At 41.9% G+C, this 16,913-nt stretch overlaps 1 protein-coding gene across 8 annotated transcripts in view; it reads left to right on the top strand.

Annotated features, from left to right (window-relative positions):
* Positions 1–16,913, top strand: part of LSM11 (LSM11, U7 small nuclear RNA associated) — a 414,613-nt gene that overhangs the window by 199,792 nt on the left and 197,908 nt on the right. Inside the window, exon 1 of one of the 8 annotated variants that reach the window (XM_059888899.1) lies at positions 1,335–15,060. The exons of the other annotated variants lie outside the window; for them this stretch is intronic. The gene's annotated coding sequence lies outside the window, so the exon portion shown is untranslated. Of the gene's footprint in view, positions 1–1,334; positions 15,061–16,913 lie in introns of those variants that run through there. 8 annotated transcript variants of the gene reach the window in all.

Consider the following 16,913-nt stretch of genomic DNA (forward strand, 5'->3'; position numbering starts at 1 on the left):
CGGAAAGAATAAAATACTTAGGAATATATCTACCTAAAGAAACTAAAGACCTATATATAGAAAACTATAAAACACTGGTGAAAGAAATCAAAGAGGACACTAATAGATGGAGAAACATACCATGTTCATGGATTGGAAGAATCAATATAGTGAAAATGAGTATACTACCCAAAGCAATTTATAGATTCAATGCAATCCCTATCAAGCTACCAACAGTATTCTTCACAGAGCTAGAACAAATAATTTCACAATTTGTATGGAAATACAAAAAACCTCGAATAGCCAAAGCGATCTTGAGAAAGAAGAATGGAACTGGAGGAATCAACCTACCTGACTTCAGGCTCTACTACAAAGCCACAGTTATCAAGACAGTATGGTACTGGCACAAAGACAGAAATATAGATCAATGGAACAAAATAGAAAGCCCAGAGATAAATCCACGCACATATGGACACCTTATCTTTGACAAAGGAGGCAAGAATATACAATGGATTAAAGACAATCTCTTTAACAAGTGGTGCTGGGAAAACTGGTCTACCACTTGTAAAAGAATGAAACTAGAACACTTTCTAACACCATACACAAAAATAAACTCAAAATGGATTAAAGATCTAAACATAAGACCAGAAACTATAAAACTCCTAGAGGAGAACATAGGCAAAACACTCTGACATACATCACAGCAGGATCCTCTATGACCCACCTCCCAGAATATCGGAAATAAAAGCAAAAATAAACAAATGGGACCTAATTAACCTTAAAAGCTTCTGCACATCAAAGGAAACTATCAGCAAGGTGAAAAGACAGCCTTCAGAATGGGAGAAAATAATAGCAAATGAAGCAACTGACAAACAACTAATCTCAAAAATATACAAGCAACTCCTCCAGCTCAACTCCAGAAAAATAAATGACCCAATCAACAAATGGGCCAAAGAACTAAATAGACATTTCTCCAAAGAAGACATACAGATGGCTAACAAACACATGAAAAGATGCTCAACATCACTCATTATCAGAGAAATGCAAATCAAGACCACTATGAGGTACCATTTCACACCAGTCAGAATGGCTGCGATCCAAAAGTCTACAAATAATAAATGTTGGAGAGGGTGTGGAGGAAAGGGAATCCTCTTACACTGTTGGTGGGAATGCAAACTAGTACAGCCACTATGGAGAACAGTGTGGAGATTCCTTAAAAAACTGGAAATAGAACTGCCTTATGATCCAGCAATCCCACTGCTGGGCATACACACTGAGGAAACCAGAAGGGAAAGAGACACGTGTACCCCAATGTTCTTAGCAGCACTGTTTATAATAGCCAGGACATGGAAGCAACCTAGATGTCCATCAGCAGATGAATGGATAAGAAAGCAGTGGTACATATACACAATGGAGTATTACTCAGCCATTAAAAAGAATACATTTGAATCAATTCTAATGAGGTGGATGAAACTGGAGCCTATTATACAGAGTGAAGTAAGCCAGAAGGAAAAACACCAATACAGTATACTAACGCATATATATGGAATTTAGAAAGATGATAACAATAACCCTGTGTATGAGACAGCAAAAGTGACGCTGACGTATGGAACAGTCTTATGGACTCTGTGGGAGAGGGAGAGGGTAGGAAGATTTGGGAGAATGGCATTGAAACATGTAAAATATCATGTATGAAACGAGATGCCAGTCCAGGTTCAATGCACGATACTGGATGCTTGGGGCTAGTGCACTGGGACGACCCAGAGGGATGGTATGGGGAGGGAGGAGGGAGGAGGGTTCAGGATGGGGAGCACATGTATACCTGTGATGGATTCATTTTGATATTTGGCAAAACTAATACAATTATGTAAAGTTTAAAAATAAAATAAAATTAAAAAAAAAAAAAAGAAGAAATCACTTGCATTTCTACATACTAACAATGATAAATCAGAAAGAGCATTTAAGGAGTCAATCACATTCACCATTGTAACAAAAAGAATTAAATATCTAGGAATAAACTTACCTAAGGAGACAAAAGAACTGTACACAGAAAATTATAAGACACTAATGAAAGAAATGAAAGATGACATAAACAGATGAAGAGATATTCCATGTTCCTGGGTAGGAAGAATCAATATTGTGAAAATGAATATACTACCAAATGCAATCTAGAAATTCAATGTGATCCCTATCAAATTACCAATGGCATTTTTCACAGAACTAGAACAAAAAATTTCACAATTCATATGGAAATACCAAAGACCCTGAATAACCAAAGCAGTCTTGAGTAAGAAGAATGGAGCTGGAGGAATCAACATTTCTGACTTCAGATTATACTACAAAGTTACAGTCATCAAGACAGTATGGTACTAGCACAAAACCAGAAATATAGACCAATGGAACAAGATAGAAAGCCCAGAAATAAAGCCATGCACCTATGGGTACCTTATTTTTGACAAAGGAGGCAAGAATATACAATGGGACAAAGACAGCCTCTTCAATAAATGATGCTGGGAAAACTGGACAGCTACATGTAAAAGAATGAAGTTAGAACAGTTCCTAACACCACACACAAAGATAAACTCAAAATGGATTAAAAAGACCAGAAACTATAAAACTCTTAGAGGAAAACATAGGCAGAACACTCGATGACATAAATCAAAGCAAGATCCTCTATGACCCACCTCTTAGAGTAATGGAAATAAAAACAAAATTAAACAAGTGGGACCTGATTAAACTTAAAAGCTTTTGCACAGCAAAGCAAACTATAAGCAAGGTGAAAAGACAACCCTCAGAATGGGAGAAAATAATAGCAAATGAAACAACTGACAAAGGGTTAATTTCCAAAATGTACAAGCAGCTCATACAACTCAATGCCAGAAAAGCAAACAACCCAATCAAGAAGTGGAGAAAAGACCTAAACAGGTATTTTGCCAAAGAAGACATACAGATGGCTAACAAACACATGAAAAGATGCTCAATACCACTCATTATTCAGTTCAGTTCAGTCACTCAGTCATGTTCGTCTCTTTGCAACCCCATGGACTACAGCACATCAGGCCTCCCTGTCCATCATCAACTCCTGGAGTTTACCCAAACTCATATCCATTGAGTCGGTGATGCCATCCAACCATCTCATCCTCTGTCATACCCTTCTCCTCCTGCCTTCAATCCTTCCCAGCATCAGGGGCTTTTCAAATGAGTCAGTTCTTTGCATCAGATAGCCGAAGTATTGGAGTTTCAGCTGCAGCATCAGTCCTATCAATGAACACCCAGGACTGATCTCCTTTAGGATGGACTGGATGGATCTCCTTGCAGTCCAAGGGACTCTCAAGAGTCTTCTTCAACTTCAATGACTACTGGAAAAACCATAGCTTTGACTAGATGGATGTTTGTCAGCAAAGTAATGTCTCTGCTTTTTAATATGCTTCTAGGTTGGTCATAACTTTTCTTCCAAGCAGTAAGCATCTTTAATTTCATGGCTGCAGTCACCATCTGCAGTGATTATGGAGCCCAAGCAAAAAAGTCTGTCACTGTTTCCATTGTTACCCCATCTATTTGCCATGAAGTGATGGGACTGGATGCCATGATCTTAGTTTTCTGAATGTTGAGTTTTAAGCCAATTTTTCCACTCTCTTCTTTCACTTTCATCAAAAGCCTTTTTAGTTCCTCTTCACTTTCTGCCATAAGCATGGTGTTATCTGTATATCTGAGGTTATTGATATTTTTCCTGGCAATCTTTTTTTTTTATTTTTTAATTTAAGGATAATTGATTTACAGAATTTTGTTGTTTTCTGTCAAATCTCAATATGAATCAGCCATAGGTATACATATATCCCCTCCCTTTTGAACCTGCCTCCCACCTTCCTCCCCATTCCACCCATCTAGATTGACATAGAGCACCTGTTTGAGTTTCCTGAGCCATACAGCAAATTCCCATTGGCTATCTATTTTACATATGGTAATACGTTTCCATGTTACTCTTTTCACACATCTCACCCTCTTCTCCCCTCTCCGCATGTCCATAAGTCATTTCTCTATATGTTTCTCCATTGCTTCCCTGTAAATAATTTCTTCAGTACCATTCTTCTAGATTCTGTGTATGTGTGTTAGAATATGATATCTTTCCCTTTCTGACTCACTTCATCCTGTATACTAGGTTCTAGGTTCATCCACCTCATCAAAACTGACTCAAAGGCGTTCCTTTTTATGATTGAGTAATATTCCATTCTGTCTATGTACCACTACTTCTTTATCCATTAAGCTGTTGATGGACATCTAAGTTACTTCCATGTTCTAGCTATTGTAAACAGTGTTTCAAAGAGCAATGGGATATATGTGTCTCTTTCAATTTTGGTTTTCTCAGAGTATATGCCTAGGAGGGGGATTGCTGGGTCATATAGTGCTTTTATTCTTAGTTTTTTTAAGGAATCTCCATATCATCTTCCTTAGTGGCTGTATCAATTTACATTCCCACCAACAGTGCAAGAGCTTTCCCTTTTCTCCACACCCTCTTCAACATTTATTGTTTGTAGACTTTTTGATGAGGGCCATTCTGACCAGTGTGAGGTGATATCTCATTGTAGTTTTTATTTGAATTTCTCTAATAATGGTGAATGCAGCCATGAAATTAAAAGATGCTTATTCCTTGGAAGAAAAGTTATGACCAACCTAGACAGCATATTAAAAAGTGGAGACATTACTTTGCCAACAAACATCCGTCTAGTCAAAGCTATGGTTTTTCCAGTAGTCATGTATGGACGTGAGAGTTGAACTATAAAGAAAGCTGAGCACCGAAGAATTGATGCTTTTGAACTGTGGTGTTGAGAAGACTCTTGAGAGTCCCTTGGAGTGCAAGGAGATCCAACCAGTCCATCCGAAAGGAAATCAGTCCTGATTATTCATTGGCAGAACTGATGCTGAAGCTGAAACTCCAATACTTTGGCCACCTGATGTGAAGCACCAACTCATTGGAAAAGACCCTGATGCTGGCAAAGATGGAAGGCACGTGGAGAAGTGGACAACAGAGGATGAGATGGTTGGATGGCATCACTGATGCGATTGACATGCGTTTGAATAGGCCCTGGGAGTTGGTGATGGACAGGGAAGTCTGGCGTGCTGCAGTCCATGGGGTCACAAAGAGTTGGGCACGTCTTAGCGACTGAACTGTATTGAGAATGCTTTACCCCAATCCCCACTGGCTAACTGGCTGAGTGTTTACAGTTAAAGTTGCTCAGTTGTGTCTGATTTTTGTGACCCCTTGGACTATACTGTCCGTGGAATTCTCCAGGCCAGAATACTGGAGTGGGTAGCCTTTCCCTTTTCCAGGGGATCTTCCCAAACCAGGGATCAAACCCAGGTCTCTTGCATTGCAGGCAGATTCTTTACCAGTTGAGCCACAAGGGAAGCCCAACAATACTGGAGTGGGTAGCCTATCCCTTCTCCAGTGGATCTTCCTGATCCGGGAATCGAACTGGGGTCGTCTGCATTGCAGGCGGATTCTTTACCAACTGAGCTATCAGAGAAGCCCTGAAAAAGCCTATCTCTCCTGAAGGTGGGACTCTGGGTAAGGCCTTCAGAACTGACAGAGATGATTTGGGTTGTAATTAAGATCCTCCCACCCCCATCCCTTTTCAGACAGCTTTCCTTTTCAGCCCTGGAAGAAAGGCCTTCTGGGCAGGAGTAAATACCATTCATTCCTTCTTGATAGATAAGAAGAGATAGACACAGAGAAATGTCTCAGTAGATTATTATTCTACAGTGAATTCTCAATAAATCATCATGCTACACATGTGAAATACCTTTTGCATTAAAAATAAACCCGAGAATCAAATGAAATAGTATATAGGAAATGTTGATTTCTTTTGTTTCTTCACTGTTTGTAGGGCATGGAGGTGAAAAATTACATTTCCTGGATGTAGGTGAGGTTCACAGTTAAAACAGGGAGAGAGCAAAAGGGTTTTCAGAATGAGAGGAGTTACAGAGGAAATACCTCTCTCTTTTTCAGGTCTGTGAGTTTGCTGACTCCTCCTCTCTCTCTGAACTTCTAAATAAGGTGTGTGTCTTTGGAGTTCCTGAAAATAGGCCAGCTGTCTGCAGAGTATTTAAAGAACTCAAAGGAATATTTCTAAGTTATGACGATCTCCTCCAAAAAGGGAGGCAGAGATTAAGGAGCTGCTGAGTTTACATCATGGATGCATGATCCACTGACCCTTCTTCTTATTTTAAACCACACATGATTTTTAAATTTTTATTTATTTATTTATATTTGGCTGTGCTGGGTCTTCATTCCTGTACTTAGGCTTTCTCTAGTTGTGGCGAGAGGGGGCTCCTCTAGTTGCAGTGCTCAGACTTCTCATTTCGGTGGCTTCTCCTGCTGTGAAGGACAGGCTCTAGATACGTGGGCTTCAGCAGCTGGAGCATGGAGGCTCAGTAGTTACAACTTGAGGTCTCTAAAGCACAGGCTTAGTAATTGTGGCACATGGGCTTAGTTGCTCCCAGGCATGTGTAATCTTCCTGGACCAGGGATTGAACCTGTGTACCCTGCATTAGCAGGTGAATTCTTATCCACTGAGTCACCAGGGAAGTCCCTGACCCGTCTTCTTAAAATACCTGATAGAGTAGAGCCCAGAAGAGTTGAGAATACATGATTGGACCAGATCCTGCTAAAATCTACGTTCTCCGAATGTGGGTATGCAGAGGAGAATTTTGTTTAAGAATATTGGTGTTAGAGAAAGTTTTCCCTGTTGCTCTTTTCTTTATTAACTGTGTGAACTTTGTTCCAGGGATTTCTTAAGCTTCAGGTTGCTTGTCTTTGTTGTTGTTGCTGTTCAGTTGCTAAGTCATGTCTGACTCTTTGCGACCCCATGAACTCTAGCACTCCAGGCTTCTCTGTCCTTCACCATCTCCCAGAATTTGTTCAAATTCATGTCCATTGAGTTGGTGATGCCATCTAACCATCTCATCCTCTGTCACCTGCTTCTCCTTCTGCCCTCAATCTTTCCCAGCTTCAGGGTCTTTTCCAATGAGTCAAATCTTTGCATCAGGTGACCAAAGTATTGGAGCTTCGGCTTTAGCATCAGTCCTTCCAGTGAATATTCCTTTAGGACTGACTAGTTTAATCTCCTTGTCTTTAAAACGGAAGTAATAGCAGCATGTACCTCATAGGTTATACGGATGTGAAGTTGGATTGTCCAGGCTCCATTAACTATGCTCTGGGTGAGTTGGGTAGTCCTTTACCTTTCCCACCCACTTTCCCCATATGGAGCTACACGTAACAACCGGACATAGTTTATAGCTTATAGTGTTGCTATGATACTTTAAGGAGAAGGAAATGGCACCCCACTCCAGTACTCTTGCCTGGAAAATCCCATGGATGGAGGAGCCTGGTAGGCTGCAGTCCATGGGGTCGCTAAGAGTCAGACACGACTGAGCGACTTGACTTTCCCTTTTCACTTTGATGCATTGGAGAAGGAAATGGCAACCCACTCCAGTGTTCTTGCCTAGAGAATCCCAGGGACAGGGGAACCTGGTGGGCTGCCGTCTATGGGGTTGCACAGAGTTGGACACAACTGAAGTGACTTAGCAGCAGTCATCTGGAGGGCTCAACTGGGTCGGAGGTCCAAGATGGCTCATTCACCTGGTGCACAGTCAGCATTGGCTGGGAGCTCAGCTGGGGATGCCAAACAGAACCTCACTTCTCCTCCATATACCCTTTCCTTGTGGCTTTGGCTGCTTGTAGCATGTATCTGGGTTCCAAGCAGTAGGAAGTGGAAGCTGCTAGTTCCCTTAAGAAGTGGGCTCAGAAGTTGCAGAGTGTCACTTCTGCAGCCTCCTATTACTCAAACCCGTCACAGGGCCAGACAGGTTTAAATGGAGGAGAAATAAACTCTTCCTCTCGATATGAGAAGCAGTTACCAGAGAGAGGAAGGGGCAGTCTTTGTAAACAAGCTATGTGTAATTTATTGCTTTGTAACAAACTATCTCAAAACATGGCAGGTTAAAGCAATGAACCTGGGGAATTCCCTGCTGGTCCAGTGGTGAGGACTTGGTGCTTTCACTGCTGTGGCCCAGATTCAACCCCTGTTTGGGGATCTAAGATCCAATAAGCCATGCAGCGAGGCCATAAATAAATAAATAAATAAAACAATGGACATTTATCATCTCACAGTTTCTGAGGGTCAGGGATCTGGGGATGGCTGAGCTGAGTGGTTTGATTTCAGAGCCTCTTATGATGTTGCAGTCAAGTTGCAGTTTCTGAAGGGGCTGGAGTATCCACTTCTAAACTCACTCCTGTGGCGGCTGGCAGGAGGCTTCAGTTTCTCGCCTTAGAGTTCTCTCCATAGGGCTGCTCATCATACAGTTCCCTACAGTATGAGTGATCTAAGGAAAGATAGAGAGCAGGAGGGGGAAAGGGAGAAGGACAGGGAGAAGCAGAGTGAGAAAGAGACAGGGCCAACTTGAAAGAGAAAATCTCAAGGCAGGAACTGCGATCTTTTATAACCTAATATTGGTTCTGATGTACTGTTGCTTCTACTATGTGCTATTGGTCATACAGACCATACCTGGTAGAGTGTGGGAAGGGCCTACAAAAGGTATAGATTGGAGATTTCTGGGGATCATGTTAGAGGCTGCTTACCCCACTAGTTTACAAGGGTGCTGTGCATGACAACCTTCTCAGGAACTTGTTAAATATGTAGATCTCTTGGCTAAGAATCCAATGTGAACCACATTTTGGGAAACTTTGACCATATACCAGGGCTTTAGTGTTGTTGACTGTGTGATGTTCAAAGGGCAGTTAATTGTCTGGTGCAAGCACACATTTACACTTGTGTGTAAGTAGATGTGGGTTTCTCTTCTGCTCCCAGATGTTTTAATTCTTACTGAACATGCAGACATTTAGGTTGTTTGAAGTATGTGGCACTGACAGATACATGGTTTTTTGGTTTGGGGTTCTTCAGTGAATTCTGCTTATTTTTTATTTTCCCTAGTCAAAATCCTTGGAGAAGGCAATGGCACCCCACTCCAGCACTCTTGCCTGGAAAATCCCATGGATGGAGGAGCCTGGTAGGCTGCAGTCCATGGGGTCACTAAGAGTCAGACATGACTGAGCGACTTCACTTTCACTTTTCAGTTTCATGCATTGGAGAAGGAAATGGCAACCCACTCCAGTGTTCTTGCCTGGAGAATCCTAGGGACAGGGGAGCCTGGTGGGCTGCCATCTATGGGGTCGAACAGAGTCGGACACAACTGAAGCGACTTAGAAGCAGCAGCAGCAGTCAAAATCCTGCTATTGATTGACATACATGTTCTTGAAGGTAAACATCTATATCAGTGGCTACTTACCTGCAGATACTCATCACATACATATGTACATTGATGATGTCACTACCATTGGATTTCATGAGCATCCCAAGTAAGACAGTTCCTAATCTTCTGGTTTGAGTCTTATCACCGTCAGGAAGCCCTCCACCTGTATTTAGATTTATCCCCCCACCTTCCCTCCCTTATTCCTTCTTTTCCTCCCTCCATTTTAGGTCAACAGAATGTCTGTGGAGTCACCTTTTGGGCTCTCTGCTTCGCTCACAATGATTCTTCCTTCTCTTTTGCTTCGGCTTCTGTGTTCCCCCTAGCTGAATTTGAACCATAGCTCTGACTGTCTAAACTTAGTAAACTGGGTCATTTGGACATTTGATTCAAGTTGGGCAATTTGATTCCTCTCCTGGTATTTGGAATTGGGACCAAATGAGAGACAACAAGGGATTCTTTTTGCATGGCTGAACTCTTGCCCTATAGATACAAAATCTGTGGTGGAACTGAGTCCCTTCACCACCACTCTGCTCTTTTGTTGTGTAGGCTGATAACAGAAAAGTCAGTCTTAGTGATTAAAGAGCAAAGCAGATGTAGGGGTGAATGGGTGATGGAATGTGGGAAAGAGTGACCTTTGGATTCCAGATGGCTTTCCATTTCCTAAATCGGTCTCTCCCTGGGTCTTGGCTTGGATTCCATGAGCTTCCGATGTATGCTTATAATATGCACCCCATCTCCCTACTCTTTTAAACTGAAGTTAGCTCCTATAGATTTCTGTTACTTGATTGTTAATACAATCCATCTATAGAGGCACTAAGGCTATACTTACAACCTGGTGAGTTCAGGCATTGAAAGATTCTTTCTGAAGGCTACCTGTAGAACAAAAGCTGCATGGACATAAGGTGGTGGGACATCCGGGAGGGATTTCTCACTTCACCTGGGAGTACTGGCAAAGGTTTCACAGAGCAGGTGAAATTTGAACTGGGCTTTGAAGTATGGTAGGAGTTTGCTCAGAATGACAAGGGCCTAAGTCTGATATATCTAACTGATGTGTAAAGGAATAAGGGAGAGCAACCTAGAAACTGGAGATGTCAGTTGACACCAGAAAAGTCAAGGGTTTCTTATGCCATGCTAAAAATAACAAGGTGTATTTTCAAAAGAGAAATGAAGATAATCTAAAGCATAATTTGGAAACAATTGGTCTGGAATATCTCCTCATTATGAATTCATTTGCTATGCACTGTAATAGAGCTAGTCCTTGTAAATGCATTTGGAATTCAAATGACTCTCACATATACTTCTATAAGATTTGGCCTATATTTTAGAGGAAGTTATTGGAAAGCATCCATAATCTTTCATGCTGGTTCTAATATTTCTGTGGCATGGCAGAGGCATTAAAAAGGAAGACCTTCACATATCATGTTTGGCTCAGGCTGATGTTAATTAGAAATAAAAGCAATTTGTGTTTAATTTAATGGCAGTGGGAGATTCATTATACCGTCCTTTGGTCAGACACAGTGCAATGAAGGTAGATTTCTGTGTTATTTTTATCTCTCTTTCCCTTTCCTTTGTCTTTCAAAGCTATGGTTTAATGTATTTCCTAGAAATTCTGACTCTTCTTTTCATTTTCTCTTCCATTTGATTTTTTCTTATGTTATCACTGTTACATTTGACATTTAATTGTTTTCTACTTCTAAACTTCATTTATTTGTTTTTGCATCCTATAACTACACATTTCTAATCATCTTTATGGTGAGAAAAGTCAATTGTGGATTTTTCAGGTGATGGTAGCTGGGTTAGTAGGTCACATGGACTCTTTTAAGTTTTTACCTTCTTCTTCCTGTTGCTGATTTTTTAACCTCTCCCTGCTCACTAATATATTCATTGATAATTACCCTGGAATGAAGGGGGAAAAAGAACTCAAACAATTAAAATTTGGTGATTTTTGGACAAATTCTGTGAAAGGTTAGTTGGGATTTGAAACTCCAGTTAAAAGGAAGAACTTTGTCACTAGAGCTGATTTTCCTGGGAATACTGACTTTTATGGATTAGAATAATAGGTTGTGGAGGGAAAGGCTAACAGTATTCTAAGGACTAACCCAGTTTTTTAATACCTGTTTTTTGGAGGTAACAAGATTTCAGGGCTCTCAGGCTCTTCTCTGAAGTTTTAGGAAGCTGTAAGAGAAGGGTTTTTTTTTTTTTTAAAGAAGATGTGTCTTCTAGACTTAGCTTCCCTATGGCTCAGCAGTAAAAAATCCACCTGCAGTGCAGGAGACTCAAGAGATATGGGTTCAATCCCTGGGTGAAGACGATCTTCTGGAGGAAGAAATGGCAACCCATTCCAGTACTCTTGCCTGGAGAATTCCATGGGACCTCTGGTGTCTATAGTCCAATGGGGTCACAAGAGTTGGACATAACTGAGAGACTGAGCGTGCACTCACATCCTCTAGACGGTTTCATGGGATAACTTGATTCTCAAAGTGGGAGAGCAGTACAACCAGAACCCTGACTCTCTTTACTGAAAGGTAGATGCACATAGTATAGCTTTTGGACCATGGATATGCATTCGAGTCCTTGGCCTGCTATTAATTAGCTTTGTGATAACAACAGAAGCAACACGAATAATAAAAATACCCTGATGGTTTATTGTTCTGTTGTTATATGCCAGACACTCTTATTATGCTTTGCTCTTGCAAAAACCTTATGAAATAGAAAAAATTAATATCTCTACCTCATATATAGGGAAACCGAGAGAGAAATTATATAGTTTGCCTGAGGTTACCTGGTAGGTAACTGGCAGCAATCTAACCCCGGAGCCTTTGTTCTTAACTGCTGCGTTATATGTTCTCCCAACACTCAATTGCCTAGTCTCTCTGTTTGTTCTTACAAAAGGGAAATTCGTGATTGTTCTGACACCATCCTCCTATTGCAGAGGATCAAATGAGAGTGTGAAAGGGAAAATGTTTTGAAGACTATAAAGCCCCAGAAAAATACAAACAATTATTAAGATGGACAGGCTGAAAGAGAGAAAGAGAGAAGGAAGGCTCCCTGGAGTGAGAATTAGAGTTTGACCTTCAATAGAAGGGCTGCCGTCACTGCGCTGACAGCCCAAGCTGGGAGCCTGGGTCCCTTCTTCCACAGCTGTCAGAATGGCAAGGGCAGGGGACAGACGCCAGGCCTGGGCATCCAGGCGTGAGTGGCAAGGCCCCTTTCACCAGAGGCTCTGGGCAGATTCACTCAGAGCTTGACCTTTTGAATGTAAAACACTTGTCAGGTTGCCAAGTAGCAGCCAGTCAGGGGGTGGATTCAGCCAGGAGAAGAATATTCCTGTGGCTGTTCCAGGGATGCTCTCTCTCTGGACCCTATGACCACAGGGTCTCTTTTGAAGAGAAGTGGCCTCTACAGAGCTTGAGGTATACTTGAAAATTGAAATCTCTTTAGTACCAGGTTGGTGTTTCTCAAGTTTTAAAAATCATGCCTCCATTTTATAAATGTAATACATCCTGTAGTTTGTATTATAAAAAAGTTTTATATTTTTCATTTTCTAGCCATAGAACTGTGTGGTTTATTTGAATGTTTTTGAATTATCCACAGCCGCTTCAAGTCTGGTAAGTCTCTATAGGTGAGGTTCAAGGGGAGGAAACATTTGTTCTCTTGATTTAAATAATGTGTTTACTGAAATGTCTCAGTTGATCCATCCGGAGCAGAGGTTGGCACAAGAGAGCCTGTGAAAAGCAAAATTGTGGGTTGTTCTGTAAACTTGTTATTGGTGGAAAAGCTTTCCTTTAGGAATCAGAAACCAGAGCGGTCTAACACAAGAAGTTAGTAATTTATGTATTTACAATCACCAACTACCTGGAATATGCATTCACATCATGTTATTTAAATGTTTACAGTTAGGTACATTGTAAAATGGCTGCAAATTCCTCCCATTCCATATTGTATTCCTCTTTGCTCATCCTTCCATCAAGAGATGGTAGAGTCTATTTTTTTAACTCTTGAATTTGGGCTTTCTGTATGACTTTTTTTCATCAAAGAAACTTTTAAGAAATCTGATGCAAGCAGAGGCCTGAGAACTGCTTGTGCTTTGGGCTTGCCCTTTTCTCACTGCTGGGAGCCTTTTTGCCACCGCTGACAAAACCCAGATCAGCCTCCTCTAAGATGAAGACACATGGGACAAAAGACAAGAGGCCCAGAGGAGGCCCCTACCCTGAGCGTTCTGCCAACCACCAGACATGTGAGTGAACTACCCTGTTTTAGTCTGTTTGGGCTGCTACAATGAAATACCAGAGACTGAGTGGCTTTATAAACAACAGACATTTATTTCTTACATTCCTGAGGACTGAAAAGTCTAAGATCAAGGTGTTGACAGATTCAGTGTCTGGTGAGAGCCTGGTTCAAAGTCATCTTTTGGCTATGTCCTCACATAGTCAGCGGAAGGAACAAGGGAGCTCTCTTGTGGTCTTGAAAGTGAGGTCGTTCAGTCGTGTCTGACTCTTTGCGACCCCATGGACTGTAGCCTATCAGGCTCCTCTCTCCATGGGATTCTCCAGGCAAGAGTACTGGAGTGGGTTGCCATTTCCTTCTCCAATGTAACAAAGCCTCTATTAAAATCTAAAAGTGTAATAGCGACCTTCTCAGCCTGAACCCTAAGAGTGATGGGCCCTTCCCTCGTCCCTCCCTGGCACCAGCCATCGCTCATCAGGGCAGGTAGGAGCTCCACTCCGGGGACACAGTTCCCTTATTGGTCACGAACTAAGTCGGCGGTGGGCTGAGCTCACTGCCTCGCCGCTTCAGATAGCGATCCCAGTAAAGGGCGCTATCAGTTGCCTCCACGTGGCCACCTGCAGGTCCATGGAGAGCTGGAGGAGGACACTGCTAGAGCTGCCCGTGCTTCTTCAGATGGGCCACTTTCTGATGTCGCATTTGTCTGCTGCTGCTGCTAAGTCAATTCAGTCGTGTCCGACTCTGTGACCCCATAGACGGGAGCCCCACCAGGCTCCCCCGTCCCTGGGATTCTCCAGGCAAGAACACTGGAGTGGGTTGCCATTTCCTTCTCCAATGCACGAAAGTGAAAAGTGAAAGTGAAGTTGCTCAGTCGTGTCCGACCCTCAGCGACCCCATGGACTGCAGCCTACCAGGCTCCTCCATCCATGGGATTTTCCAGGCAAGAGTACTGGAGTGGGGTGCCATAGTCAGGGTTTAATAGTGGTGAAGGCAGGCCCTGAGCCATAGCAGCCCTGCTGAGCCATTGATTGGTGCTGCAGCGGGCCCCTCCCCCAAACAAGGACCGTTAGTGAGCAACCGTGAACCCGCAATGGTTAGTGGTTCTGCTCAGCCATTGGTCAGCACCACAGTGGCCCCGCCCCCTTTCACTCTTGTATATAAGGGGAGCCCGACTGAGGAGAGACTTAGCAGCAGCAGCGAACTGAGGGAGTTTGTTTTCCAGATGTTAATCTGCTATATTCTCAGTCTGCTAGCTTTCTGATAAAAGTTGTTATACTTGTTCCAACAACTTAGCTCCTAATTTGTTGGCCTGTCCTGTGGTGAGCAGAATGAACTTGGGCTCAGTAACAAAAGGATGAGGCTCAAAGATTCTCCAGGTTGATGAACAAGAATGTACCTACATGCCCAGAGAGCAGTGTACTCCACACTCCTGTGGGGAAAGAAACACCTGTGCTTGGTACCCTTCTGGCCTTCGCCTTATGTATCTCTCTTCATCTGGCTCTACATTCACATCCTTAATAGTCTTTTCAATAAAACAGTAACCTAGTAAGTATTCTGTTTTTCTGAGTTCTGTGAGCCACTCTGGCAAATCAATCAAACTTGCGGCAAGGAATGTGGGAACCTCTAATTTATAGCCAGTCTGTTGGAAGTACATGTAACAACTGAATTTGAGCTTAGCATCTGAATGAGATTGGGGGTGGGCAGGGTACAGTTTTGTGGTACTGAGCCTTTTAACCATAGGATGTTTATTCCAGGTAGATGGTATCAGAATTGAGTCAAATTTAGGGCGCCAGGCTGGTGTCACAGAATTACTTGGTGTGGAACCCCCACACATTTGGTGTTAGAAGTGAAGTCAAATGAAGTGTAGATGTGAAAGGAGACACTCAGGGGAGTTTTTATCCCTAAAAGTGTTTCTTTTTGAAGGGCATTGATCCCAGTCGTGAGGGTCTACCCTCAAGACATAGTCACCCTAGAGACCCCACCCCCAAATACCATCACACTGAGGATTAGGTTTTAGCATATGAATTTTGAGGGGACACGAAAATTCAATCTAGGGTATGGCCTAAAACCTCCAGTCCCAGCCAAATTGCCAATTGACAATAGAGATTTGCCAAGCTGGCCTTAGAACAACTGCCCAGTAGATCTACAAAATCATGATATATAATATTTACTGCTTTAAGTCACCAAGTTTTGAAGTATTTTATTATATAGTAAGGACTTCCCTGGTGGCTCAGATGTTAAAGCGTCTACCTACAATGCCGGAGACCCAGGTTCGATCCCTGAATCAGGAAGATCCCCTGGAGAAGGAAATGGGAACCCACTCCAGTACTCTTGCCTGAAGAATCCCATGGATGGAGGAGTCTGGTGGGCTACAGCCCATGGGCTTGCAGAGTTGGACACGACCTCACTTTCACTTTCATTATAGAGTAAGGGCTTCCCAAGTGTCTCTAGGGGTGAAGATCCCACCTGCCAATGCAGGAGACTCTGGAGAGGCAGGTTTGATCCCTGGGTTGGGAAGATCCCTTGGAGGAGGGCATGGCAACCCCCTGCAGGATTCTTGCCTGGAGAATGCCGTGGACAGAGGAACCTGGTGGGCTACAGTCCATGGGGTCACAAAGAGCTGGACATGACTGAAGCAACTTAGCATGCACGCATTCATGCACTATGTAGCAAAGATGATACAAACTCATATTTCAGTCCCAATCATTAATTTATTAGAAATATTGGAAAGTTAAGGCCATGGGACTGGCCCTCCATTTTGTAACTGAAGTTTTATTGGAATACTGTGCTTTCTTTGCAATACATTTTTTCCTAGCTTTGTTGTGATATGATTGATATATAATATTTTAGCTTAATGTGTGCATATGGTTATTTGATACATATATATATTGAAAAATTATTACAATAGGGTTGGTTAACATGATTCTATTACTTTATCTAATGTACAGAATGGTGACTGTTAACAATACTGTTTTATAAACCTGAAAGTTGCTGAGAGAGTAAATCTTAAATTTTTTCACCACACCAAAAAAAAGTAATTGTTATTGTATTTTCTGTGGTTGCTTTTGAAAACTAATGACTGAATAGTTGTGACAGAGCCAGATAGTCCTCAAAGACTAAAGTATTTATTATCTTATCTTTAAAAAAAAAATGTGCTGTTGAAATTGTGTTTTACTAATTGCTGTATAGGAGCTTTTCTTAATGCTAATTCTTTGTTAGTTGCATGTATTGAAAATATTTGCTTCATGTTTGTAACTTATTTCAGATACTTTAAGGTGTGTTTTGATAACCAATAAGTTCTTTAAACAGTCATATAGACAAATCTTTTTTTTTTTCCCCCCCCATAGTTCATGCTTTTTATGTCCTGGTTAGAAATCATTCCCTACTTCAAGTTAAAA

Source organism: Bos taurus, chromosome 7 (genome assembly GCF_002263795.3).
Source record: "Bos taurus isolate L1 Dominette 01449 registration number 42190680 breed Hereford chromosome 7, ARS-UCD2.0, whole genome shotgun sequence".
Lineage (NCBI taxonomy): Eukaryota > Metazoa > Chordata > Mammalia > Artiodactyla > Bovidae > Bos > Bos taurus.